This window comes from Ovis canadensis, chromosome 22, assembly GCF_042477335.2.
Source record: "Ovis canadensis isolate MfBH-ARS-UI-01 breed Bighorn chromosome 22, ARS-UI_OviCan_v2, whole genome shotgun sequence".
Taxonomy (NCBI): domain Eukaryota; kingdom Metazoa; phylum Chordata; class Mammalia; order Artiodactyla; family Bovidae; genus Ovis; species Ovis canadensis.
The window spans coordinates 37,408,892-37,435,085 of NC_091266.1; the positions used below are offsets into that span (position 1 = coordinate 37,408,892).

Below are 26,194 nucleotides of genomic sequence, written 5' to 3' on the forward strand. Positions count from 1 at the left end.
ACATATTAGTTTCTTATAAATCTATTTTGTGTTAAATGTGTGAGTTTATGGTTGTATATCATCTATAACTGTATGTATGTAATCGTGTTAGAGGTGTATTTCACTGTATGAGTGATACTTGTCTAGGATTGTATATAATTGGGGGAGTGAATTAATGGGGAGTAGGGATCATTGTGGATGACATGTCCCTGCGGTGAGTGTGTATGGTGCTGTGTGAGTGGGTATAATTGTACACTGCTGGAGTACATGATGGTGGGGTGTGCAGATCCATTGTAGGGGTATACACATCTGCTAGGAGTTTGGGGTCCTAGGACCTTACCCAGCAAGCTGCAGAGATTAGAGCATTCTATGAGTAATCGGACCGGGATCTTCTGTGATGCTTGAAGCAAGACTTCCAAGCTCCCAGACTAGCCTGGCCTAGGAGGGATCTGAAAACCTGACTTCCCCGGGACCTTCAGGGAGGCCCCAGACCACTCTAGCCGGGACAGCAGCCACAGTACACAACACTCCCCATAATATTTAGTCCCCCACCTAACAGACCAATGTCAGGATACACAAAACTGACTTAAGCTTGCTTTTCTGGAAGAAGCTAGGTGGTAGAGGCTTTGGGAAACATGCCATCCTGGGGTAGTGGAGTGGGGACATAGGGGGCTCTTTCTTTACGGTGGAAGAGTGAGAGAACTTTGTGGCTAAAAACTGGAAGAGAGTAGGGTGTGGGGCTTGTTTGTGTATGCAGAGCTGTGTGCACCCAGACTGGGGTTGAGGGCAAGAGAGTTATGGAAACCAACAGAGCCCTTATCCTGGCCTAGACTGCCCTCTTGGCTCTGCCATATCACAGGACAAAGCACAGCAACCTCCAACCCAAGGAGGCCCAGGAGGAAATTTGGCTGAGTGCGGAAGGGGCACTGCTTGTCCACCCCTATCTGTGCTCCTCTTTAAGCAGGATCTGGGAAGGAGAGGAGGATTCTGAGTCCAAAGGACTTCCAAGGTGGAGGGGCTGCCCCAACTCCAGACCCACGGGGTGGGTGACCAGGCCAGACCCTGACAGTGTGTGGGTCAAGGGGAGAAAGTTCTGGTCTCAAAGTCAGGTCTGCAGTGGGCCTCCTGCCTGTGCAGGCAGCGGCATCCAGTACCGGGCCAAGCGAAATCGAAATCCGGAAATGGCCTCTTGCAACCGCAGAAATCTGCTCCTCCTACCTGGGTAGGTCTGGCTCTCCCTCCCCTCCTGCCGAGACTGGAGCTGCCCAGCCTAAACCATTTTCAGTTGGTGCCGTCTCTCCTTTATTTGCGTCTTTAAGAGGCACCTTCAGTGCCTGCAGGTTGCTGTATTCCAGAGTTGCTGACCCCAGGGGAAACTGGGGCCTTCCTCCTGCCTCCTGACTGCTGGGACCCTTCAGGCTGGGCGCCCGGGGGCTCCTGGATATTTTCTGGCCACAGGCTGTCTAGCCGAGGCAGGAACGGGGAGTGGCTGTCCGGCTCAAACTCAACCACCAAACAGGCTCCCGAGAACCCCAACCCTTCACCAGCACTCCCTCACCTCTGCTCTGGCGAGACAAAGCAGGCAAAATCAGGCATAACACACCTCCTCCCCCCAATACCTCCTACGTCCCGGATCTTCACCAACAGCTGGGGTCACACTCAAAACAGCGTGGGGCCAGGCCCCTCAGCCCCTCTGCTCTCGGACCCTGTCCAGCTTATTCAGGCCTCTCGGAGAACTGGGCTTCCGCACGCCGGAATCCCGGGAGCCCATCCCCACCGCTCCCCGCTCCGGCTCCCGCTCGCCTGTTTCCAGGGCTCCCAGGCCGCCCCGGTCGCGCGCTCTCCCGGGGCCCCTCCCACGCGCTCGGGACCCTGGGCAACGCGTCTCAGGGGTGGGGGCACACTCCCCGGGGTACTGGGGCCCTCGGCGCTGAAGGACGGCGTACGACTCCCCTTTCTCGGTCGGGAATTCGTTGGGACCGAATCTCGGTAAATCCCGCGTCGGCCGAGGGCCGCGGCGAGGACAGGCCGGGATGGAGGCGGGGCCCGCACACCCCGTAGTCCCGAGGGGACGCGGGCTGGAAGGGAGGGGGACTGCCAGGGTCACAGTCTGGGCCAACCACCCGCCGCACAAACAAAGCTCACCACTCCTATCTGCCGCCGCTCCTGCAGGCAAGGGTCTGTCTCTGTTCAAAAATAAAAAAGAAACAAATGATCCGAATAATGGTGTGTAGAGATGCGGAGGGAGAAGAGGAATTAACGAACCTGTCTGAGCAGAAAGGGCCACATCCTTCCTTGGCTTGAGTGAACCGACTGCACTGACCAAATCCTGCAGTGAGTGAGCCCTGATACCCCTTCAGACCTGGCTGACTGGGTGGTGGCCTTCTGGGGCCCAGAAACCCAAGCAGGGCTGGGGTCCTAGCGCCCACTTGCCCCCGCCCCCTGGGGTGGCACACAGAGAATCTGGCCTAACCTGTTAACGATAATAGCGGCTTTGTGTGGCCAGATCCATGCTTGGGAGCTCTATGGGCACAGTCTGAGCACTGCCTTGTGAAGCGCCCACCGCAGTGGCAGGTATGGGGTCTGTACTGTACAGGCGTCCTGTTTGTGGTGTGAGTGACCTGCAGATGGGCAGGCCGGTTCCAGGTGTATGATAGTTATGCAGGGATCTCCAGGCTGTGCAGAACTGGAGCAGCTGGGACTCAGAGGACATGCTGCAAGGGGCAGTGGGCTAGAGCTGGGGCCCCAGAGCTGCACGAGGGGCCAGATGCTACACTAAGGCCAGATGCTGGAGGAAACTTCCTCTCTGTTTCTGCAACTTTGCTCAGGCACACTTGGCCCTCGCCCCCACACACTTCCCCCCCAACACACTTGGCTCCCCCATCCCGCCCCACACACTTGCCCCCCCACCCCACCCCACACCCTTGCCCCCCCACCCCACCCCACACACTTGCCCCCCACACACACTTGCCCCCCTACAGACACTTCCCTTTTACTCCTCCCAGACACCCCACCCCACCGCCCCGCCCCGCTCAAGAGTCGGACACAATTGAGCGTCTGAACTGAACTGAGACCCCCTCCCCTTCCTAAGTAGCGTCTCACTCTCCTAGGCCTTCCTAATCAGCTCAGATTTTGGAGCCCAGCAGCCAGGTCACTGCCTGGGTAGCTAAGAGGAGCTGCCCGCGCTTTTTTCCCGTATCGTTCGAATCCACGGCGGGCCCAGGAAGATCTCTGGAACGGCCCACCTGCACTCACTCCTGGATTCCTTATCCTCGGGAGTCTGATAGGAACAGGCTGAGTGAGTGAGAGGTCTGCAGCCAGTTCAGATTTTCCAAGGAGCTCAGAGCAGACTCGGAATATGGTGTTTGCAACTGGGGCGTGGGAAGCCAGGGCGGAGGTGCAAGTGGGGAAAGAGGGAGGGGGAGGAAAGGAGAGGGGAGGGGGAGGGAGAGGCGTCGGGGGTGAGTAGAGGGAGCGATGAGTGCCCGTGTTGTGTTGAAATCACATCCTCTCACCCTGGGCCTGCTTTGTTGTAGACCTCACATACCTCCTCCAACTATACTACGACTGGAGTGTGCGATGTTACACAAGGCAAGCTACAGGTGTGCTGTTCTACGCGCGCGCATACACGGCACACACACACATGCACGCGTAAGGTCTCCACTGCTGCGTTCGCAGTTACCTCCACAAGCTCACGCCAGGGGGGACCCCATCAAGTTCCTATGGATGGTTACCACGCGTCTATCCCGCCAAGGGCCTTCCTTTCCTTTCCCCATCTCTCCTCCCCTAGCCCGGAGGGAGGAGGGTCTAATTCAACTACCGGTCGGTTTGGGGGTGGAGATTGCCCAGGCCTGCATTTTCGTTTCCAGCCCCGCAGCTCTGGCAGCGGGCCGCCCCGGATTCGGCCGAGAACCCTAGCAAGGCCTGGGAGGTCCAGCGGCCGCCGCTGCCTCCACTAAGCCCACAACAATCTGGCCCCCTTGTATGTGCGAGAAGGCGGCGGGGCAGCGGCGTGGGCATGGGGGGGTCTGAGGCCCCCCTTCTGGGTGCCATTCAATGGGGAGGTTTGATGGGAGCTGCTCCTGCCGCCTCACATTTTCCGCCCTGTGGCCCCAGAGCCCATGTATCTTTGGTTCCTGCGGGAGGAGTCCCAAGTCCGGAAAGCTGAAGGCCCGGAGACTGCTGGAGCCGGACCTGGGCTTCGAAGAAACGCTGGACAAGTGAGTTCCGGGCGCCCTCTAGGGGCCGCGCGGGGAGAGGCGCCTCTACCGAGGCCCTGGGAGCTTGTGGTCTGAGGGACCCTGGAGACCTCAGGGACGGCTGCTACCAGCCCCAGTGGAAAATAATAACGATAATAATATTAATAATTAACAATATCGAGCACTTGCTGTATTCCAGGAACTGCACTAGGTTTTAAAGGTATTAATACATTCTTAACAACCACCCTATGACGTGGGTGGTATTCTAATCCCACGTTATAGGCAAGGAAAATTGAAGTCCAGAGAGGTTAAGCAACCTGCCTAAGGGCACACGACACCAGCATTAGAAAGTGAAAGAAAGAGTGTGAAGTCGCTCAGTCGTGTCCAACTCTTTGTGACCCCGTGAGATTCTCCAGGCAAGAATACTGGAGTGGGTTGCCATTTCCTTGGGTTGCCATTTCCTTCTCCAGGGGATCTTCTAGACCCAGCGATTGAACCCAGGTCTCTCGCGTTGACAGGCAGACCCTTTAACCTCTGAGCCACCAGGTCAGACCCCAGGGTCTGACCCTGGAACCAGTTTCTTTGGGATGGATGGCAAGTCCCAGGATGTGGTGGACTTGGGGAGGACTCCTCAAGGAATGTCTTGTTTTATGGAGGGAGCTCTTAGCTCAGAAGTCCACTGGGAGTTTGCTCCCTTGCTGCTGCTGCTAAGTCACTTCAGTTGTGCCCGGCTCCCTTAGGACTTTGGAAAAAATATTTCCAAGCCACCCCAGTCCACGGTTTCCTCCAGCTCTTACTGCTCCCCCACTCCAGGATCCCCTCTGCAGCACTGCCAGGACTTGAGACCTTGCCCTCCTCCTTCCCCACACCTAACCCTTTAGGCTTTCCCAGCCAGGGTTTACCACCTTCCAGGAGCCCTTTGGGATTGGAAGGGGGTTGCATATACTTCCAGCCCTCCCTCTTTTGGGTCAGTAGGATAGAGGACACAGGCCAACAGAAAATTTAAAATAGAAGTGAGCATGCCACACTTCATTAGAGGAAGAAGTGGAGAACCAGGAAGTTAACCTGCACTAGGTTTTAAAGGTATTAATACATTCTTAACAACCACCCTATGACGTGGGTGGTATTTTAATCCCACTTTATAGACAAGGAAAATTGAAGTCTAGAGAGGTTAAGCAACTTGCCTAAGGGCACACGACTCCTTCCTCTCTTTTCCATCTGCTCTGAGCAAAGCCTGTAGCTGGAGGAGGTTGTTCTGGGTTGGAGGATGGGGGAGCCTGTTGGGGTGGGTCAGAGAATTAGCAAGGGCTTATGCCCTGACCTTTTAAACAGTAAAATTCAGTCAGAATATGAAAAGAAAAGAGAGCATTGTCTTCCCTTCTTCCCTGCCTTCTCCAGAGTGACAGAGAAGGGGGAGGAGGGTAGGTGAGTTGTCTCTGGGAGGTTCTTTTATGTACAGTATAAGGTGTGTTCAAGGCTATGGTTTTTCCAGTAGTCATGTATAGATGTGACTATAAAGAAAGCTGAGCGCCGAAGAAGAATTGATCCTTTTGAACTGTGGTGTTGGAGAAGATTCTTGAGAGTCCCTTGGACTGCAAGGAGATCCAACCAGTTCATCCTAAAGGAAATCAGTCCTGGGTGTTCATTGGAAGGACTGATGTTGAAGCTGAAACTCAAATACTTTGGCCACCTGATGCAAAGAGCTGACTCATTTGAAAAGACCCTGATGCTGGGAAAGATTGAGGGCAGGAGAAGGGGAAGACAGAGGATGAGATGGTTGGATTGCATCACCGACTCAATGGACATGAGTTTGGGTAAACTCCGGGAGTTGGTGATGGAAGGGAGACCTGGCGTGCTGCGGTTCATGGGTCGCAAAGTCAGACATGACTGAGCGACTGAACTGAACTGAAGGTATATTCATTTATATATAAATTTCACCTGACAGTCTTAAACTTTCAGGTGTATAATAAACACTTGGGAACCTTGTTAAAATGTAGTTTCTTATTCATTATGTCTGGGGTGGGGTTTGAGATTCCAGATTTAGAGCAAGCTTCCTGTGGTGCTGGTGCTGTTTCAAGGATCAAGGTACCACCCCTGTATGTCTGAGATCTAATTCTGGGTTCTCAAGTTTATCTATCAAATATGGCCTACAGTTTTATTTGCCTGAGTATTTTCCCATTTTATTTAAAGAAATTAAAAACACAGACACAACTGACACCCTAAAATTCACTCTCCAGCATGCTACAGGCCTCATCACTCCCTGCTATCTTATGTCCTGCTCCTTCCCTGTTTACCTGCATGGCCCCTCTTTTTCCAGTGCACCTGTCCCTCTTTCTAAAATTCTCTTTCACTCCCAGGTGCCTGCTGAGGTGACTTTGGGCATCAGCCTAGGTTTTGGGCTCTGCTTCCCTGCTTTCTAACCTCCGGCAAGTTAATTAAATTTTAGGAGCCTGCAGTTTCCTTGTCCAAATTATAGGGCCAACCCTTCCCTGGATTACAGAAGGGATTAAGGAGATAAGGCAAGTAAAAGCGTTTGGCTCTTAGCTGGTGCTCCAGGAGTGGCGCCCCGAGCCCCTAGGTGGCTTGACCTAGGTTTTCTGTGCACCAGGAGGGGTGGGGCAGTAGGGGGCGGTTCCTACAAACTGCAGAGGTCCCCTCCCTCCCCTCCCCATCCGCAGATTCTTGATTCCTGGGGTAAAGTCGAGTGGCCTCGCAGCTTTCCCTACTCAGCGCTTCAAAGGGAGGCTTACCGTGCATTTAGGTGCTGCACTTCCTGCTCCTCCCGGCAACAGGGAACAATTAGCGAGTCCTCGTGTTCACAGGCGCCCAACTGTCCGCGGGGCAGGCCCTCGGGGTGAGACCCGGTAGCCAACAGGATGGGACGGTGGAGACAGGCTCAGCCCCAGAGGGCTGGAGGCCCCGGCAGGGTGGGGCCGCTGCGGAGCAATGTCCATCACCGCTTCCATAGACACACCGCACACCTTCCACGCGTGCTCACACTGCCTTCTTCCTATCTCACTCCCAGGCTAGGTCTCAGTGAGTCCACAGGGCGGAACGATCCTGTCATATGTCTACACATTCATTCCAGCAGGATCCTTGGTTACACAACAGCTGCTGTCCCCAGATCTCACCCTCACGATTGTGTCCGTCTAGGGAAACTGCGGGCTTGCGGGCATGGGCATTCACCCACCTGTTCCCTGGCCACAAGGTCACACCTGACTGCACATAGGCCCGGAGGTGGGTCCCACAGGTTCACAGGAAAACACTTAGGAGCCTCTGCAGAATCCTCTCACTAGTTCACTTGCTAACAGGGGAAAACCGGCTCTTGTGTGTTGGCGCATTTTGTTCAGGAGTCCAGCCCACAAGCTCATAGACACAGAGTGGTACCCTTGAACCCATTTCTACCCAAAGGCTTCTACTTCTCTCCCTTTGGCATCTCAGACCTGAAATTGGGGGCTTCCTGGTCAGCACAGGGGAGGCATGGTTGCTCCACTGAGGCGGATTCTGCTGGTTGGTGGGCAGGATGAGTCGGGGAGGACAGTTCATTGACCCCACAGAAGCCCCAGGTCACAGTCCCAGGTGCTAGCCTGCCTCTCTGCGTGGGCACGCTGGATCACAAGGTGACTCCAGCGCTGTTTATAGTGCTGGCGCAGCCTCGGTGCTGTCGGGAAGGCTTCCAGCCTCGAGAGAGTGAGGGGTCCCTCAGAGACTGGATGTTTCTTGATGGGGGTGGGGTAGATAGAAGTAGCGGAGTCACTGGAAGGCCTGGGGCCTTTGATTTCACCAACTGAGCCAAATAGCTCTAGGGACCCCCTACCAGTTCCTGCACCTTCTGCCCAGGGGTGAGTTCCACTGTCCTTCCACACAGCTTGTCGCGGGGTGTCACCGCCAGGTCACCGGAGTTCACAGGACGCCAGTGAGCTCCAGCACCGGCCTGCGGGGAGCTGCCCTGCGGCGCTCAGGACCCATCCAGAGCATGCGGAAAACTCTGCTTTCATGCGGACTGCCTCTAGCCTGTGTCCAGACCAAAAATTCGGCGGAAAGCTCTGTAGGACAATTAGTGAGTGTCCCCTCGCCTCCGTTGAGGCCAGACGGGCAGGGGATGCCAGTTTGGAACGGCAAGAAATGAGAAAAGTGTGAGAAATGGGCTCTCGTTTTAAAGCCCAGTACCAAGAGGTCTGGGATAAGGGATATAAATAGAGGAGAAGAGGGGCATCTTGTACTTCTGTCCTCCCAAACTGGTCTCCTAGGGGGAGGGGCCGGGCGGCAGCGGAGAAAACGCAGGCTGCGTCCACCAGCTTGGATCGGATCAGTCGGTAAAGTCAAGCCTCTACCCAGCTCTGAGGTGGATCCCACGGGCCCGGGGATGCGGTCTTGTCCCCGCAGGGCTGGGGAACTCGGCAAAGTTGGCCCTTCCTTCAGCAGCGAGTGGCTCCACTCGGCCAAGTGGACCTGAGAGGCTAGGGAATCTAGCCTCCCGGCGCTGACCTGGGCTGCGGAGGGCGGCCTGAGAGGCGGCGGCCTCGGCCGCGGGTAGAGAAGGAACGCGCTCCAGGAACGCGCGCCCTAGGCGGCTCCTGGCCTCGGCGAAATCTGCCATCGGCCTCTCCTGTGGGCTTTATCCCTTCCTGGGGCCCAAGACCCGGACCCGTGCAGGCAAGTGCGCGGCGACTTTGCTTTTTCTGCCTATTCTAGGGCTCCCTACCCCAACCCCGCCTTCAGAAATTGTGGGAAACGCGCGACTGAGCAGAGGTCGGGCCCTGCCCAACCCGGGGGCCGCCCAGGCCGCGGATTCGCTCCTGTGGGTTTCGGGGTAGAGTCTAAAGAAGCGCTCAACTGCCCGGGGATCGGCCCAGCTGCAGAAGTGCAAATGCTTGGTAACCCGCCGCCGGAGGAGCTGGGTACTTCGAGTGAGAATTCATCCTGTGGCCAGGAGGAGAGTTGCAGGGTGAGAACTCAGAAGGGCACACTTGCTGGTGGCCCTCCAGCACAAATGAGCACCGCTGTGCGCCTCTTTCTCTCTAGTCCTACCTGTGTCCTGGGCCCCGTGGGGAGGACCTCAGGGCGGGCATTACTCCACTACAGAGAGATGACAGCCCAAGAGGCCCCCATGGAATCATCCCCCAATATGTTCTCCCCTCAGGTGGCTTAGCTAGTGGTTTCCAGGAAGGACTCAGGCAAAGGCAAGGCTGATAGAGGAGTTCAGGTACCCCTTATTTTGTGTTGAAGAAAAAGCACCTTGGGCTCCTGTGTTACTGGGCAGCCCCCTTTGTAGCTGTGTTGTGAGGTTCATTACAGTGAATGCAGCTGTTCCTCTTCACATTCCTTGGTGAAAAAGTTAGTTGCTCAGTTGTGTCTGACTCTTTGTGACCCCGTGGACTGTAGCCCACCAGGCTCCTCTGCCCATGGGATTTCTAAGGCAAGAATACTGGAATGGCTAGCCATTCCTTTCTCCAGGGGCTCTTGCCCGCCCAGGGATCGAATCCAGGTCTCCTGCATTGCAGGCAGATTCTTTACCCTCTGAACCACCAGGGAAGCCCCGCATTCCTTGGAACAGCCAGGAATCCCAGGAAAAAGGAGCTGATCGGCCCTGACTGCTCCTCCCCAGACAACTGAGCCTACACGGCATCTCTGCCTTTATGGCCCTTGGATGTCAGGGCAGTGGGAAGGAGGGCTGAGTCTTTGGGGCCACAGGCCTGGCAACTGTCAATAGCCTCCTTGGTTATGAGGACAAATGAGTCTTCTTAGTGACCAGAGTCCACAAGAGGCTGTAGGAAACAAGCATTCCTCTCCAGCCAGTAGAGGACAGAAACCCTTCCCACCTGTATAAAGTTCAGAGACTACTTCTCTGCCCAAGACTGCAGAGAATCCACCCCTTCCTTGAAAGTGTTAGTTGCTCAGTCATATCTGACTCTGCGACCCCATCGACTCCAGCCTGCCAGGTTTCTTCATCAGTGGAATTCTCTAGGCAAGAATACTTTTCTCCCTGCTCAGCAGTGTTTAAGTCTGGCTTCAGCTAACTCAAGAGAAAATTTAACTTAATACAGGGATATTGGATAGTTTACAGGAGCAACAGGAAGGTTGAAAAATGAGGAAGATTGTATCAGGAAACACCAGAAGGTCACACCGCAGAAAAGCCTGGTTAGTACATTACTGCTGGCACCCGATCTCTAGACTCTTGTATCTAGAGATACAAGTATCACTATGTGTAATCTTTCAAGTCTCCTTCCATCCTTACTGACCTTAATCCTTCAGATTTAAATCTTGTGTGGGATCGTTTGATTGGCTAAACCTAGGACACATGTAGGCACCAGCTATCACAGATGGGGAGAAAATGAACATAGTCTTTTAGGCTTCTATATGAAAAACTAAAATTCACCCACCAATGTTGACCTTCTGTGGGGAGAGTCTCTCCAATCAGAAAGTGTTCAGAAGGGTTTAAAAAAGGAGGGGGTGGGGGATGATAAATGCTGCTATAGTCCACACCGTTGACTGCCCGACATCCATACACACATTTCTTTCTAAATTTACAGTCTTTCCCCTACAAAATGCTCCCATCCAATGTCATGCTACTGTCATTCATACAGAGTGCATTTGACTTGCCCTCAAGGGAGACATTCCAGACCCTCATAGCTCTAAATTCAGAGTCTTCCTTTTATTCCTCCTCTTTTTCTTTTGGCATCCTAGCTCAGTATTCTGCAACCTGTGAACTAGACCAAACTGTAAAGACAATTATCACCACACATAATAATATAATAGCAAGGAAATAAGAACTGGAAGAAAATGCAAATAAATTCAAATATGTAAATGTCTAATATGACAGAAGGTCAGGAGGTAAAAGCCACTTTCTTTCTGTAATATTAGATTCTGTTTTGTATTTATGACATCCCTCCTCCTTTTTCCGTTCTGTTTGTCTTGCCTTCAGCTATCACCTGCTGGTTTTCTCTTTACCCAGAGGAGGAGCACGCTTCTACTTCTGAAGGATCTGAGAACCTTAATGATCCTGCCTAGGAAGGGTTATAGTTAATGTTAACTTTTACTTCCATCAATGTTTTAAACTTTAATTTCCATTAACTTTTACCACTGGACATAACAGCATTAGGAGGCTCCCCAGGGGAGCCCCTTGTTTCCACAAATACTTCCTTTTGCCTATGGTGTAGAAAAAAATCCTGCTTGATCTTGATATTCAGAATTAATCACCGTGGCCAATCCCATAATCCCTCTTTAACATCTTTATCCATTGCCGTGAGCAACCAGAAGTGACCAGGTAGCAGTTTCTGCTTATAATTCAGTAAAAATATTGTTGTTTCTCCTGGTAGGAACTTTCTTCCTTTGAGGACTCCCTAACCCCAATCCAGCAGAAATAAGGGTCATAAGCAGTGAGAGAGTCATTGGGTACTTGTAGCAAGTTCTGCCCCTCTTTTGGGGCCCATATAATTGGGTTGTGGGAGAAATAGCTTTCTATATTAATCACTAGCCCACAACATAGAGCTCATCCTTGAAGTCCTGTAGCACACCATGATAAAAAGCTAATTTTTTTTAACAAAGAGTCCAGAAACACAATGGGTCAAATGAGACAAAATGTATTTTTCTCTTAAAACCAGGGAAGAGGGTTGAACACATCTCCAGACCTGAGCTAGTGAGGGAGTTCTGCCATTCTCAGTAAGTGCCTTGCAAAGTTGTCGGTCCTGGCTAGCAGGAAGGAAAGGGTACAGCCAACTCCAGGGCAGGCTCTTTAAGATGACTTGAAATGACTTCTCAGTTCCACTCACATTCCATTGAGGTAAATGAGGGAGCTTGTGAAATGTGGTCCCTGTGTAGACAACCATATGCTCAGGAAAAAGGGAGGATGGATTTGATGGGACAAGCTGCAGACTCTCATATTCTTGTCTGGAGAATCCCATGGACAGAGGAGCCTGGTGGGCTACAGTGCATAATGTCGCAAAGAGTCAGATAGCACTGAAGTGACCGAGCATATCAAGCGCCATGGTTTCCTTTATACCATTCCACTGATCTGTAAAGCCAGCTGCTTCTGGATGATGAAATATATAAGATCAGTCAATATTATGAATTTTAGCCTCATTTTGAAACTGCAATATGAATTCTTTTTTTAAATTTTATTTATTTATTTAAATCGGAGGATAATTACTTTACAGTATTGTGATGGAATATGAATTCTTAAGAAGCAATGTTGTGTGGGAAATAAGGCAGTTATAAGGCATAGACTATGGGAGATAATATTGGCAGAATCTTGATATTTGGTGAAGATACAGCCAAAGCTTCCACTAGATCCTGGTCTAATAAGTCCCCCTGGGGTGATAGAATAGGGGACCTGGGGTTGATTGCTGCTGCTGGCAAATTAGGTACTTTCCCAATGATGGTGACCAGGTTGGCTTTGATGAGATGTTGAATTCAGATATAGCCTTCATTCCAGTCTTGGGACCATCTAGAAGGTTCGGCAGGCCCTGGAGTTCCCTAGGGTAAAGGACTCAGATCCAGAATGTGTTATCTTGTCCACCTGATTATTAAGAACCTGCTCTATAATAGTTTTTGGTGCTTGATGTCATAAAACATGAATATTTTCACACTCTATATCCATTCCCAAAGATTCCTCTTTATCCTTTTTCTTCCACTTCCTTACCCGAAACCTCTAACATCAATCCTTTTAAGTCCTTGACCATCTGTCTAAACCATCAGCCACCACCCATACATTCACAGCAGATCCTTACCTCAGGTCATCTTCTGTCTGCAGACAGGGTGAGCACAAAATACACTGTTTGACATTCTACCCATTGGGTAAGATTCTCTTTTCTGTTGTTTCTCAGAGCCATCCCGAATGGGACTGTACAGCAATGATTTGTTTCTGACCAGAGTCATTGTATTGCACTGTAAACTGGCCTTGAAACTTTTCTTCCTCCCTCATCTGATGTTAGGGTATTCCCCATGAGATCATAAATGTAGAGTGAGGGGTGGCATATTGTAGTATAAGCTAGAGTGAGGCCCGTGGGCTCCTTGTTGTGAAAAATACACAGAGGCATCCACTCTTAGGATTGTGCAAGTACTGGCTCAGCACCTGTGTGAATGCCTCCATAAATTTTACACCATAGACATCTTGTCTACCTCCCCCTAGTCCAGGCCCTGGTGACTGTACTGTACTGGACACTTACTTATGCCTTCAGGACTTATTTGCACTGGATTCCATTTCTGCTTGGTGACAGACTCTAAAGGGTACAGTCAACACATGGTTAGCTAGATCAAATAGCAGCCGGCTCAGTCCATCTTGGTGTCTCATGTACACCTAGTGATTTATAGCAAACTAAGCCCCCTTCTGTGAGTAGCTATTTTCTTTTTGGGGAAAAAAAGGCTCTTGCGTCTTTGCTGGACCATGAGAGGTGCCTCCTCTGTGACTATTCTACGGTGACGTGCCACAGGCTCCACATAGCACTCCTGTGTGCTGTAGTGACTGAACTTTTGTCCAGGCCTTATCCATGCTTTACTGTGTCTTGACAGTTGGATGGAGATGTGATAGGAATCATCAGCCTTCATATATATATATATATATATACACACACACACACACTTATTTGTTTATTTTTGGCTGTGCTGGGTCTTTGTTGCTATGTGGACTTTTCTCTAGTTGCCTCAAGTGGGAGTTGCTCTCTAGTTGCAGGCAAGGGGTTCTCATTGCGGTGGCTTCTCTTGTTGCGGAGCACAGATTAGGGCACAAGGGTTTTAGCAGCTGCAGCACGTGGGCTCAGTAGTTGCAGCTCGCAGACTCTAAAGCACAAGGTCAGTAGTTGCAGTGCATGAGCTTTGTGGGATCTCCCAGGACCAGGGATGGAACCCGTGTCTCTCGCATTGGCAGGGAGATTCTTCACTAAGGAAGCATTAGGGAAGCACCCCCTGCCCCTTCACTTTTATAGTCCTTCATGATAGAAGTTTTGCAATTCCCTCAGGATGTAGCTTTTGATCTGCTATTTTGGTGAGAGTTCCAGGGTCTTCCATGTTGTCTTTCCAAACACTAGATTTCCAGTATGTGCTAGTTTCTGAAGATGGAGAGGAAGATAATCAGGAAATAGTTTATATTGGACCCTCTGTATGGCAAATTGAGTAAAATGTGATCTCATGACCTCCATGAGCTTCTACTCTAATGGACCACAGAAGCATTCACGTTAGCTGGAAGCTAGAAACTAATAATCTCTCTAAAGGATGAGTGTTCCTCTTTCTCTAGGGCTCAATTCCCCTTGAAATAGTAAAGGATTCCTTAAAGGAAGACCATGAGAGGAATGCAATATAGTGTCGCTGTCAGGAGCACAGGTCTGGAGCTAGACTCTGTGAGCTTGAAATCTCTCCGTATCTTAGTTTCTTAAACTGTAGAATAGGGGTAACAGTGCCTACTTCAAAGAGTAGTTTGAAGTCTAAGTCATGTTTGAGATATAATCTGCATACAGCGAATTTCACCTTTTTTAGTGAACAGTTCTATGAGTTTTGACAAAACTCATAGGTCAGGGTGAACTGCCCAGGGGATGTGATCTCTCAGCTGGTGCTGAAGGATGAGGAGGGTATACGATCAGATATAGAACATTTTCATCACCATCCCCCCAAAGTCCCTCATACCCTCTTCCTCATCTGAAGCTCCTGGTAACACCTGCTCTATTTTCTGTCCTATAAGTTTGCCTTTTCTAGAATGCCATGAAATGAAATCATCCTGTATGTAGCCTTTTGAGTCTGGCTTTTTTCACTTGGCATGATACAGTTAAGATTCATCCTTGTTGTATGTGTCAGTAATTCATTACTTTTGTATTGCTGAGTAGTATTCCATTGTATGGATGTACCAGAGTTTGCATATCCATTCGCAGTTGAAGGACTTTAGGGTTGTTATCAGTTTGGGGCAACTAAGAACAAAGCTAATCTGAACATTCATGTTCAGGATTTTGGTGAACATTCCAGTTTTATTTTTCTTGAGTTAAATACCCAGGAGAGGGATTGCTGGGTTATATGATAAGTGTGTAAGTATATTTTTATAAGAAACTGTCAAACTGTTTTCCAAAATGGATAAGCCATTTTTCATTCCACCAGCAATGTGTGGCAGTTGCAGTCACTCCATATCCTGGTCAACACTTGATATGTTCAGTTTTTAACCATTTTAAGGTGTGGTATCTTATTGTGGTGTTTTGTTGTTGTTGTTTTTGGCTGCGTAGCATGTGAGATCTTAGTTCCCAAACTGGGGATCAAACCTGTGCTCCCTGCAGTGGAAGTGCAGAGTCTTAACCACGGGACCGCCAGAGAAGTCCCCTTACTGTGGTTTTAATTTACATTATCCTAACGATTAATGATGTTAAAAATCTTTCCATGTGCCTATTTGGTAAAATATTCAGATCACCTGTCCATTACAAAAAATGAACTGCTTGCTTTCTTTTTATTGAGTTTTGAGAGCTCTTTATATATCTTGCATACAAATCCTTGATCAGATATGTGAAAGTGAAAATCACTCAGTCATGTCTGATTCTTTGTGACCCCATGGACTGTAGTCCATGGAATTCTCCAGGCCAGAATACTGGAGTGGGTAGCCTTTTCCTTCTGCAGGGGATCTTCCCCAATCCATGATATATGTTTTGCAAATATTTGCCTCCAGTCTGTATCCTGTCTTTTAATTTTCTGAGCAGTGTTTACTGAAGAGCAGAAGTTTTAACACTTTCATGAAGTAGAATTTATGATTTTTTTCTTTAATGGGTAGTGAGTTTGGTGCTGTAGATAAGAAGTTTCTGCTTAACAGAAAGTCATAAAAATTTCCTCCCCTGTGTTCTTCTAGATATTTAATAGTTGGTTTTATACTTAGAACTATAATCCATTTTGAGTTAATTTTTGTTACTATGCCAATTTTCTTTGGTATATGGATTATATATAGTTTCAAGGATTAAATACTGTATGTTAAGCATTTATAAGAGAGCTTGGCACATAATGAAGTTCAATAAATGATAGCTATAATTATTAAAGAATATTCTTTTGCTGTTATTACAGAATTCCTCACTAAGAACACTATTTTCCTTTTACTTAAGGGTGTCTATGAAATGACTCAGGTCTGGAAATTGAGGGAGGTACCTCATTCCCTATCACTGGGGTTTACCAATCTATCATCATTACTTATTTACCTGCAAGTAACAGAGACCTAAAATAACAGTGTCCTAAACAAGGTGAAAGTTCATTTCTTTCTCATGTGAGTGACAGAATGCAGGCTGTCCAGGGCTGGATGGCATCTCTAGTCCACAAAGACACTCAGGGACCTACACTCCTTTTTATCTTATTTTCTCACCACCACTAAATATTGCCCTTATCCACATGGCAAGATGCCTCATAACCACTTCTATGTTCTGAGCAGAAGGTTGGATAACCAACAAGGACCTACTGTGTAGCACATGGAACTCTGCTCACTGTTATGTGGCAGCGTGGATGGGAGAGGAGTGTGGGGCAGAATGGATACATGTGTCTGTATGGCTGAGTCCCTTCACTGTTCACCTGAAACTATCACAACATTGTGAATTGGCTATACCCCAATACAAAATTATAAGTTTGTTTTTTTTTTAAAGAAATAGAACCTCTGATTTTTAGCAGAACATGTGGCTACCAAGAATAAAGACTACGTTTCCCAGCCTCCCTTGCAGGTAGGTAGGTATGGCCATGTGACTACCCTCCCATCCAGGCTGCCACAGAACATTAAGCGGAATTCCAGGTGCTATACAGTAGGTCTTTGCTGGTTATCCATTTTAAATATAGCAGTGTGTGTGTGTCCATCCCAAACTCCCCGGGAACTCATAAGTTCACTCTCTGTGAGTCTCTTTCTGTAAGTAAGTTCATTTGTATCATTTCTTTTTAGAGTCCACATATAAGGGATGTCATACATAAGAGCTTCTATTTCTATGAGAGATAAGGGGGAAATAGATATTGGAAAGCAACTAGTAATCCTTGTCACAGTAACTCAACTCTAGCCTCTGTTCACCAGTTTTTACTATTAAAAATTACTGATTGGGACTTCCCTTGTGGTCTAGTGGTTAAGACTCTGAACTCCCAATGCACAGGGTTGCAGGTTTGATCCCTAGTCAAGAAACTAGATTCCACATGCCACAAAGAAGGCCTGGTGCTGTTAAATAAATAAATATTATTTTTTCTTTAAAGTACTGATCAAGTGGCATCTTAATGGCCTCTTTTGTTTCAGGCACTTAATTAGAAGAAACAAAAATAATTATAATGGTTAGGGACCTTTGTCTATGGAGTACCTGTCTGTTCTGTTGACTAGTGTCTTATTTATCCTCATCTCCCGCTGCTATTAAGTGTCACTACTTGGTCTAAAGCACATAGTGTTCTTCACTTTCTTTGAAACAAAGAGCCCCATACAATCTTCTAATAGCACCCCTTGCCTGGAGAGGACAGATTACTAATGCTTTTTGGTGCTTCCACTATTTCCTTCACCAAAGTATTTTTTAAGTTATCTGAGAACAAAACAGGACCATTTTAGTTGCAGAGAGGGGGGTATCTGCGAACTCACAGATGTCTGTAAGGCTGGAGAATGAAGAAAGTACAGTCGTAGTAATTTCCCTCTGGGGCAATCTCAGCTCACATTGGTGCACTCATTTTCCCCTCTCCAACCCTCCCTTGTTTTTTGTAATCTCAAAGATTGGAAACAAAAGACCATCCGCAGAGAACCGAGAAAATTGTGCTATATCCATCAGTGTAATATGTGCAGCCACAAAAAGAATGAGAGCTCTAATTACACTGATGTGGAGCAAACTCTAAGATGTATTATGCGTAAAGAATAAGATGCAGAACAGGACGTGTGCCAGGCCGCCCTCCACGTACGCGTGAAGGGAGGGAGAACATGTGGGTCTGAATGTGTATGAAAAAGCTTGGGAAGGACACAAGACAACGATAGCTCTGGTTCTCTGGGGAGAGCCACGGGGTGATTGAAAGAGAGAGGGTGGAAGGGAGGCTGACTTGCCACTGCTTTGAACTGTTTGAATCTGGGTTGTGCGAGTATATTTAGTCACACGTTTGGAACCAGACTTGGATCACCCTCCCCGTTCTGCTACTTACCAGCTAAAGACTGGAGAGCAAGACCACATTCTTCGAGTCTCAGTTTCTGCATCTGTAAAATTGAACTGTTGGAAGCCTTCCCAGCGCTCTGAGAGTTGCCAAAGGTGTTTTTGTGGCTCATTTAAGGGAGCCCAGGGTTTCACTGGCATTGCTGCCATTTCCACCACTACATACAGATGACCAAAGAGGAGAAGCCTCTGACCAGGAGAGGCCAGAGTCACTTACAAAAACCTTACAAAAAGTAATGTGGTGAGAGACCAACAGTGTGATCCCTGACCCCACTGAGCTTAACCCCATGTTTGAGGAGCCAGCTTAAAGAATGTCCTGGGGTTCACCTGCTGGGTGACGTTATCCGCTGGACCCTCTTCCCCCACTTCAGTGACAGTGCCCAGCACCAAGCCTCGGGATTCTGTCCCAAATCCAGACGGTTAGGTCCTAAAATTCCTCCCTTGTTTCCTCTCTCCATCTTACCAGTGAGAGAACCGTTCTAATATGAAGGAATAGAACATGTAAGTCATCTGGGGCTTTGCAGGGAGAAATACCCAAGATTTCAAGCTTAGTGTTTTTTAGAGACATTCTCCCTGAAATGAGCACCCACTTGGAGCACTGCATAACTCCACTGTGGTGATGCTGACCCTGTGTCCAAACGACGCATGCCAGGCCAGGAATCCTCTCTCATTCATCATTTGTTCATCTGACAGATTAATCCAGTCCCTTCTCTCTGCCAGGGATGTAATGGAGACTAAGCTGGAAGTTACAGTCCTTTGGTGAAGATAAACAGTCAGATAAACAAATCATAGTAAAGTGCAACAGCATCAGAGAGGCAGACAAGCTTTCTAGAAATACCAGCAGAGGTTCAGGACACAGGGGCAGAGGTCCCCCAGGTCTGGGAAGTGAGTTTTCAGCTTGCATCTCACGGCTGTGGGTGGAGGACAAGATCAGACAAAGAGAAACAGTTTCCCTCCAGCTGTTGTAAAGGTGAAACAGTAGGTGTAAGGCTCCTGCAAGTTTCAACACACTATCAATGCTCCATCAGTTCTTGCTGGTACCTGAGGGAATCTCCCCAGATTCCCAGGCCTGAGTTCAGGGTTGCCATTACCACAAAATACCACAAGGGGGAGCTCGTCCCCAGTTATTTGTGCATTCCTGCTCCTGTCCCTGAGACAGCAACGGAACTTCTTCGCATTACTGCTGCTGCTGCTGCTGCTAAGTCGCTTCAGTCGTGCCCGACTCTGTGCGACCCCATAGATGGAAGCCCACCAGGCTCCCCTGTCCCTGGGATTCTCCAGGCAAGAACACTGGAGTGGGTTGCCATTTCCTTCTCCAATGCTGGAAAGTAAAAAGTGAAAGTGAAGTTGCTCAGTCGCGTCCGACTCTCAGCGACCCCATAGACTGCAGCCTACCAGGCTCCTCCGTCCATGGGATTTTCCAGGCAAGAGTACTGGAGTGGGGTGCCATTGCCTTCTCCGTCTTCCCACCAAGGACTGGTTATTTACACCTTACAAAGCTGTTACAAAGCACCCTCAGACACCTGCAGCCCCTGCCAAGGCCAGTGTGTGCCTGAGTCTATGTGGCTCCTGACAGCCTTGTCCTGGTGTTTTCTCTTAAAGCCCAGAATTTGTTCCTCTGAATTCTTACCATCTCAGAATAACTCCAGTTTCCCCAAATAGCCACCAATTATGTTCTTTTCATTCTTTCTGGTTCTTCCCACGCACACTAGACATCCCCAGGGCCCATCCTCCCTCCTTCCCAGCCCCCTTCTCTCTCCCTCTCTCACCCATGAGGGCGAGAACCTGACCACCGAGGCCTTGGAGCCATCTAGGCCAGCAGAGGTTCGTTTTTCTGCACCTGTCAACCACCACCATGTCCCCAGTCTCTCTCCAGAGGGGATGAAAAAGTACTCTTCCACAAATATCCTTCCTCAGTTAGGAATGCACTCTTTGTTGTGAACCCCACAACAGTTGTGAACCCCACATCAGTCTCTGCCCTGATGGATAGGATTTGGTCTACCTGCTCTGGAGTGAGCTGGCTCTGCTGTTCAGTTCTCACTCTGTGGGTGGCCTTGGGCAAGACCATCTCCATGATCATCACCCATGAAACAGATATGAAAAGAAGATCTAACATCTTCTTGTAGGATGTTACTTGTAGGGTGATTGAAAGGAGCAGGTGTTCCCTGCTCAGAGAGAGGAATATTCACAGAGAAAGGAATATTCACAGGCCACCTTATTGCTTTTCTCCCCTGTCCCATGGAAACTTTTTAAACACACCCTGAGATTGACATACAGGTAAGTCCCCCAAAGGAGAGGGGCCTTTTCCTGACAGATGGCTTCAAGCCAAAGAGATAAAATGTGGGTTCAGTCAGGGGCTGGCAGGAAGTCACTCTGTTTTAACTTTCTCCCGGGAGGAGTCTGGTGAGGCTGAGGACTGACAAGCACAGGACCTGATGAGGTCAGAAAAGGGACATCAGAAGGATTTCGAGGGAGAGGAAGCACAGGCATGGGTGGACGTCACAGGTCAGTTGTCCCTGCAGCGGGGGTGGGGTGGGGACAAGACCTCAACCACCTGTGCCCGGCTCAGTGCCAGGCACATTAAGGGAAGCCTCCTGGGATCCGAGTGACCGGAGCCTTCATCCCCATCTGGACCGTCATAGTCAACTGGCTTAGCCCCCTTTAGAAGATGACAGGCAGTCCAGAGGTGCCCCACATGGACTGCAGTTTGCCCCTCAGTGAAACAAAAGTTGGATCTGTTTGACAGTTTTGAACCTGTGTTCCTCAGAACTTCTCAGAGACAAGGAGCCAGGGAGAGGGAGATGAGGTGGACTACAAATGCTCAAAGCCCCCTCTGTCTACTTCACGAGAGAAGCACAAAAAAGACCATGTTTCAGAATGAGAGGGGCGTCCCTGGTGGCTCAGTGGTGAAGAGTCCACCTGCCAATGCAGGAGACACGAGTTCTACCCCCGGTCCGGGATGATCCCAGGTGCTACGGAGCAAAGAAGCCCAAGCGTCATAACTGCTGAGTCTGTGCTCTAGAGCCTGGGAACTGCAACTGCTGAGGCATGCTTGCCCTAAAGCCCATGCTCCACAGCAAGAGAAGGCACTGCAATGAGAAACCTGAGCCGCACAACAAAGAGTCGCCCCTGCTGGACGCAACTAGAGAAAGCCTGCACAGCAAAGACACAGCACAGCCAAAAATAAAAAATAAATAAAACTGAGGGAAAAAGAATAAGAAAGAAAGTCCATATGACTTATTTGTGTAGTTTAACAATTAGTTATAAAATGAGTATCCTGTCATGCAGGGCAAGTAGTAGAACAGTACTTATACCCCAGGGCCCCCTGAATACCCTTCCTTTGCCACCTTAGAGGCCCCAGACTTGATTTTAAGGAAACCAGCAGGTCTGGTATAAGATGTAGGCTTTAGTGTTTGTGAGTGTGTGTGGTGTCTGTTTTAGCTGTGATGCAGGACCATGCAACCAAATCGGGCTCACACTCGCCCTTTCTCTTCTATGTGCATTTTTCTCCCCTTCACCACCACCGCTGCTAGTATTTCCCCCTTTCCCCCACAGACACTTGGCCTGTGCCCTTGGGTATATATGGTGGTGGTTTAGTCACAAAGTCTTCTCCGACTCTTGTGATTCCATGGACTATAGCCCTCCAGGCTCCTCTGTCTGTGGGTTTTTTAGGCAAGAATACTGGAGTGGGTTGTCATTTCCTTCTCCAGGGCATCTTCCCAACTCTGGGACCAAACAAGTATCTCCTGTGTTGTAGATGGTCTCCTGCATTACAGGCAGATGCTTTACTGCTAAGCCTCCAGGGAAGACCTGTGTATATGTGTCTTTGAGAAATATATTGTGTTTAAAATGTGTGTACATTTTATTTTTTATTAAACTTTTTTATTTTGTATTGGAGTGTAGCTGATTAACAATGTCATGACAGTTTCAGGTAGACAGCAAAGGGACCCAGCCACACACATATATGTATCCATTCTCTCTCAAACTCCCTCGCATCCAGGCTTCCACATAACACTGAGCAGAGTCCTTCCCTGGGTTATACAGTAGAGAGAATCTGTGCACATTTTGTATCTCTTTTTATTCTTTCCTTTTTACTGCTTTTAAGACTTACCCATGTTATTATATATTCCTCAAACCCATTGCTTCCAACTGCTGCCCATTTACTCCACAGAATGCATTTTTCATTCACGTCATGGTTTTTCTCATCCTTTCTCCTAATGATAGATACTTAGGGTAACTCCAGTTCTCTGCTGAAGTGAGTAACACTTATAGGTGTTTCCTCATGGACCTGAATTTGGGTTGCTCTGAGGCATAAGACCAGGAAGAGATAAGGCAAGGCAAGGCAAGCAGGTTTAGGATTGACTGGTTGAAATCATTTCAGTGGGCTCTTGGGTACAGGGGCTGCCCTTAGTTGCCTGGTGGCTGGCCCCGGGTGATTAGAGCAGGTGAATAGTGTCCTGGAGTGAAAGAGCCCAGAGAAGATGGAGTGGGGTATGTAGACTCTGGATTGATTAGTTTGCAGGTCAAAGGCGTGCTTGAAGGTGAGTCCTTTACTAGCTCTAGGAATTGGCTGGCCCTCAGATGTAAGTCTCTCCAAGGTTAGCCAGGCTCCAGATATTAAAGCATCAGAATTAAAAGATATGCTTAATACTATGAGTTTGGTAGAACTTAGCTACAAAGTCAACTGAGCTGAGAAAAAATTTTAATGTGTTAATTTTGATTATAATTTCAATTATTTTACTGGTTGTTGGCCTATTTTCTATTCCTTCTTATTCAAAGCTTGGCATTTTATGTATTTCAATAAACATTTCTTATAGATATAAAATCTTATATTGGTATAAAGCTATTTCTAATAATTCTTTTACTTTGAACTTTGTTGCATAATTATGAAATTTTCAAACAAAGAAAAGAGAATAATATAAGAACATCTGTGTATCCACAATCCAACTTTGTCAAACCTTAATATTATAAAATGCCAACTTCAGAGGTTTTATTGAAAAACTGCAAATACAACTGAGACTGCTGGGTGCCTCTCCTCTCTCCCACTTCACTCCTTCCCTTCCCAAAGGAAACCACAATCAGTAACTTCAGTTCAGTTCAGTTCAGTCACTCAGTCATGTCCAACTCTTGAGACCCCATGGACTGAAGCACGCCATGCTTCCCTGTCTATCACCAATTCCTGGAGCTTACTCAGACTCATGTCTGAGTTGGTGATGCCATCCAGCCATCTCATCTTCTGTCGTCCCTTTTCCTCCCACCTTCAATCTTTCCCAGCATCAGGGTCTTTTCCAAGGAGTCAGTTCTTTACATCAGGTGGCCAAAGTATTGGAGTTTCAGCTTTAGCAACAGTCCTTCCAATGAATATTCAGGACTGATTTCCTTTACTTGGTTGGACCTCCTTGCAGTCCAAGGGACTCTCAAGAGTCTTCTCCAACACCACAGTTCAAAAGCATCTGTTCTTGGGTGCTCAGCTTTCTTTACAGTCCAACTCTCAAATCCATACATGACTACTGGAAAAATCAGAGCTTTGACTAGACGGACCCTTGTTGGCAAAATAATGTCTCTGCTTTTTAATATGCTGTCTAGGTTGGTTGTAGCTTTTCTTCCAAGGAGCAAGCATCTTTTAATTTCAAGGCTGCAGTCACCATCTGTAGTGATTTGGGAGCCCAAGAAAATAAAGTCTCACACTGTTTCCATTGTTTCCCCATCTATTTGCCATGAAGTGATGGGACCAGATGCCATGATCTTAGTTTTCTGAATGCTGAGTTTTAAGCCAACTTTTTCACTCTCCTCTTTCACTTTCATCAAGAGGCTCTTTAGTCCTTCTTCATCCCTTAGCTCTGCAAAATTAAATCAAGAGGTGTGTCCCATGTCTGCATCTGCATGGGAAACGCCAGTGTATCCTTAAAGACTTGCTGAACTGGCCCTGTCTTTTGTACAGCCTCCCCTGACCCTCTCTGGCCACCTCTACTCAACTGTGCTAGATTCACGCCTGTGCCCCACCCCAGGCCCTGCCTTGCGTACCCCCAGCCTATCTCACCTCTGTCTCACTGGGCTCGACACAGCTGGTGGCCAGAAAATCTCAGCGAAATTGAATCCAGTGAATCTGCCAAACTCTAACCCAGGACCAGTCCATTCTGCCCTTGCCTTTGGGTTCCAACCCACACAGCACTCTGGGCAGGTGGGGAGTTGAGACAGGCTTCCTGGCTCTCTCGCCCTCACAGCCCCTCAGAAGCCAACTTTTTCACTCTTCTCTTTCACTCTCATCAAGAGGCTCTTTAGTTCTTCTTCGCTTTCTGCTATCAATAACTCAGTCGTTATCATTCCCGCGTACACTTTTGTACTTTCATTCCATTTTTGTGTTTCCTTAACTGTCATCTAATTTTGTTTTCAGAAAGTTAAAACTCAATAAATAGTATATGATGTACATGTGTGTATGTTAGTCACTTAGTCGAATCCGACTCTATGTGACCCCATGGACCGTAGCCCGCCAGGCTCCTCTATCCAGGGAATTCTCCAGTCAAGCAAACTGGATTGGGTTGCCATTCCCTTCTCCAGATATTGTACATGTTATTCTGTCACTTCTCTCTGGCTTCATAAACCATGTTCTGGAGACTGTCCATGTTAACAGATCATTTTAATTCCAGTTCATTTTAACTGCTGTGTAGAATTCCATCATGTTATTGTACTTCCCTTCCAGTCTGCTGTTGATGGACACTTAGATTGTTTTCAACCTGTTGTTGTCAATGGTAAAGGTTTTTTTTTTTTTTTTTTGCTGTGCCACATGGCCTGTGGGATCTTAGTTCCCCACCAGGAATTGAATCTGGGCCACGGCAGTGAAAATGCCAAGTCCGAAGCACTGGACTACCAGGGAATTCCCTCAATGGTGAACATCTGAATACATGTCTTCTTGTGAATGCAGGTAAGGATTTCTCGGGAGTGTACACCTGGAAGGGAAGTGGGCTATGTGCATGCACATCCTCCACTTAGACTAATATCTGAGTTTATATTCCTATCAATATGTGAGTTCTTCTTTCCCTACTTCATTGATAACACTTGGTCTGGTCAGATGTTAAATAATTTTCCAGTCTAATCTTTCTAAATGGTATCTCATTTTTTAAAAATTCACATTTCCATGGCTTCTAGAATGGTTGGACATTCTTTTCTTTTTTAATATCTGTGGCATAAAGTTGATTTCTAGTGTTGTGTTAGTTTCTGCTATATACAGCAAAGGATCTAAAAAAGAGTGGATATAGGAGAAGGCAATGGCACCCACTCCAGCTCTTTTGCCTGGAAAATCCTATGGATGGAGGAGCCTAGTGGGCCGCAGTCCATGGAGTCGCTAAGAGTCGGACACGACTGAGCAACTTCACTTTCACTCTTCCCTTTCCTGCATTGGAGAAGGAAATGGCAGCCCACTCCAGTGTTCTTGCCTGGAGAATCCCAGGGACGGCGGAGCCTGTGGGCTGCCTTCTGTGGGATTGCACAGAGTCGAACACGACTGAAGTGACTTAGCAATAGGTATATGTACCAATTTACATTCCCACCAACAATGTAGGAGGGCTCCCTTTTCTTCACACCCTCTCAGCATTTACGATTTGTAGACTTTTTGATGATGGCCATTCTGACCGGTGGGAAGTGATACTTCTTTGTAGGTTTGATTTGCACTTCTCTGAGAGTTAGTGATGTTGAGCATCTTTTCATGTGCTTTTTGGCCATCTGTATGTCTTCTTTGGAAAAATGTGTATGTAGATCTTCTGCCCATTTTGGGGGGAGTTTTGTTTGGCTTTTACATAGCACTGCATGAGCTGTTTGTATATTTTGGAGATTAATCCCTTGTTGCTTCATTTGCAAATATTTTCTCCCACTCTGTGGGTTGTCTTTTCATTTTGTTTATGGTCTCCCTTGCTGTGCAGAACA

The 26,194-nt window shown here is 48.2% G+C and overlaps 1 long non-coding RNA gene across 1 annotated transcript; it reads left to right on the forward strand.

The window, feature by feature from the left end:
- Window positions 1-3,847: 3,847 nt before the first annotated feature.
- Window positions 3,848-25,190, forward strand: LOC138427904 (uncharacterized). The gene is made up of 3 exons (XR_011252225.1): window positions 3,848-3,961; window positions 4,096-4,199; window positions 25,078-25,190. It is a non-coding gene; the product is annotated as an uncharacterized lncRNA (long non-coding RNA).
- The last annotated feature ends 1,004 nt before the right edge of the window (window positions 25,191-26,194 follow it).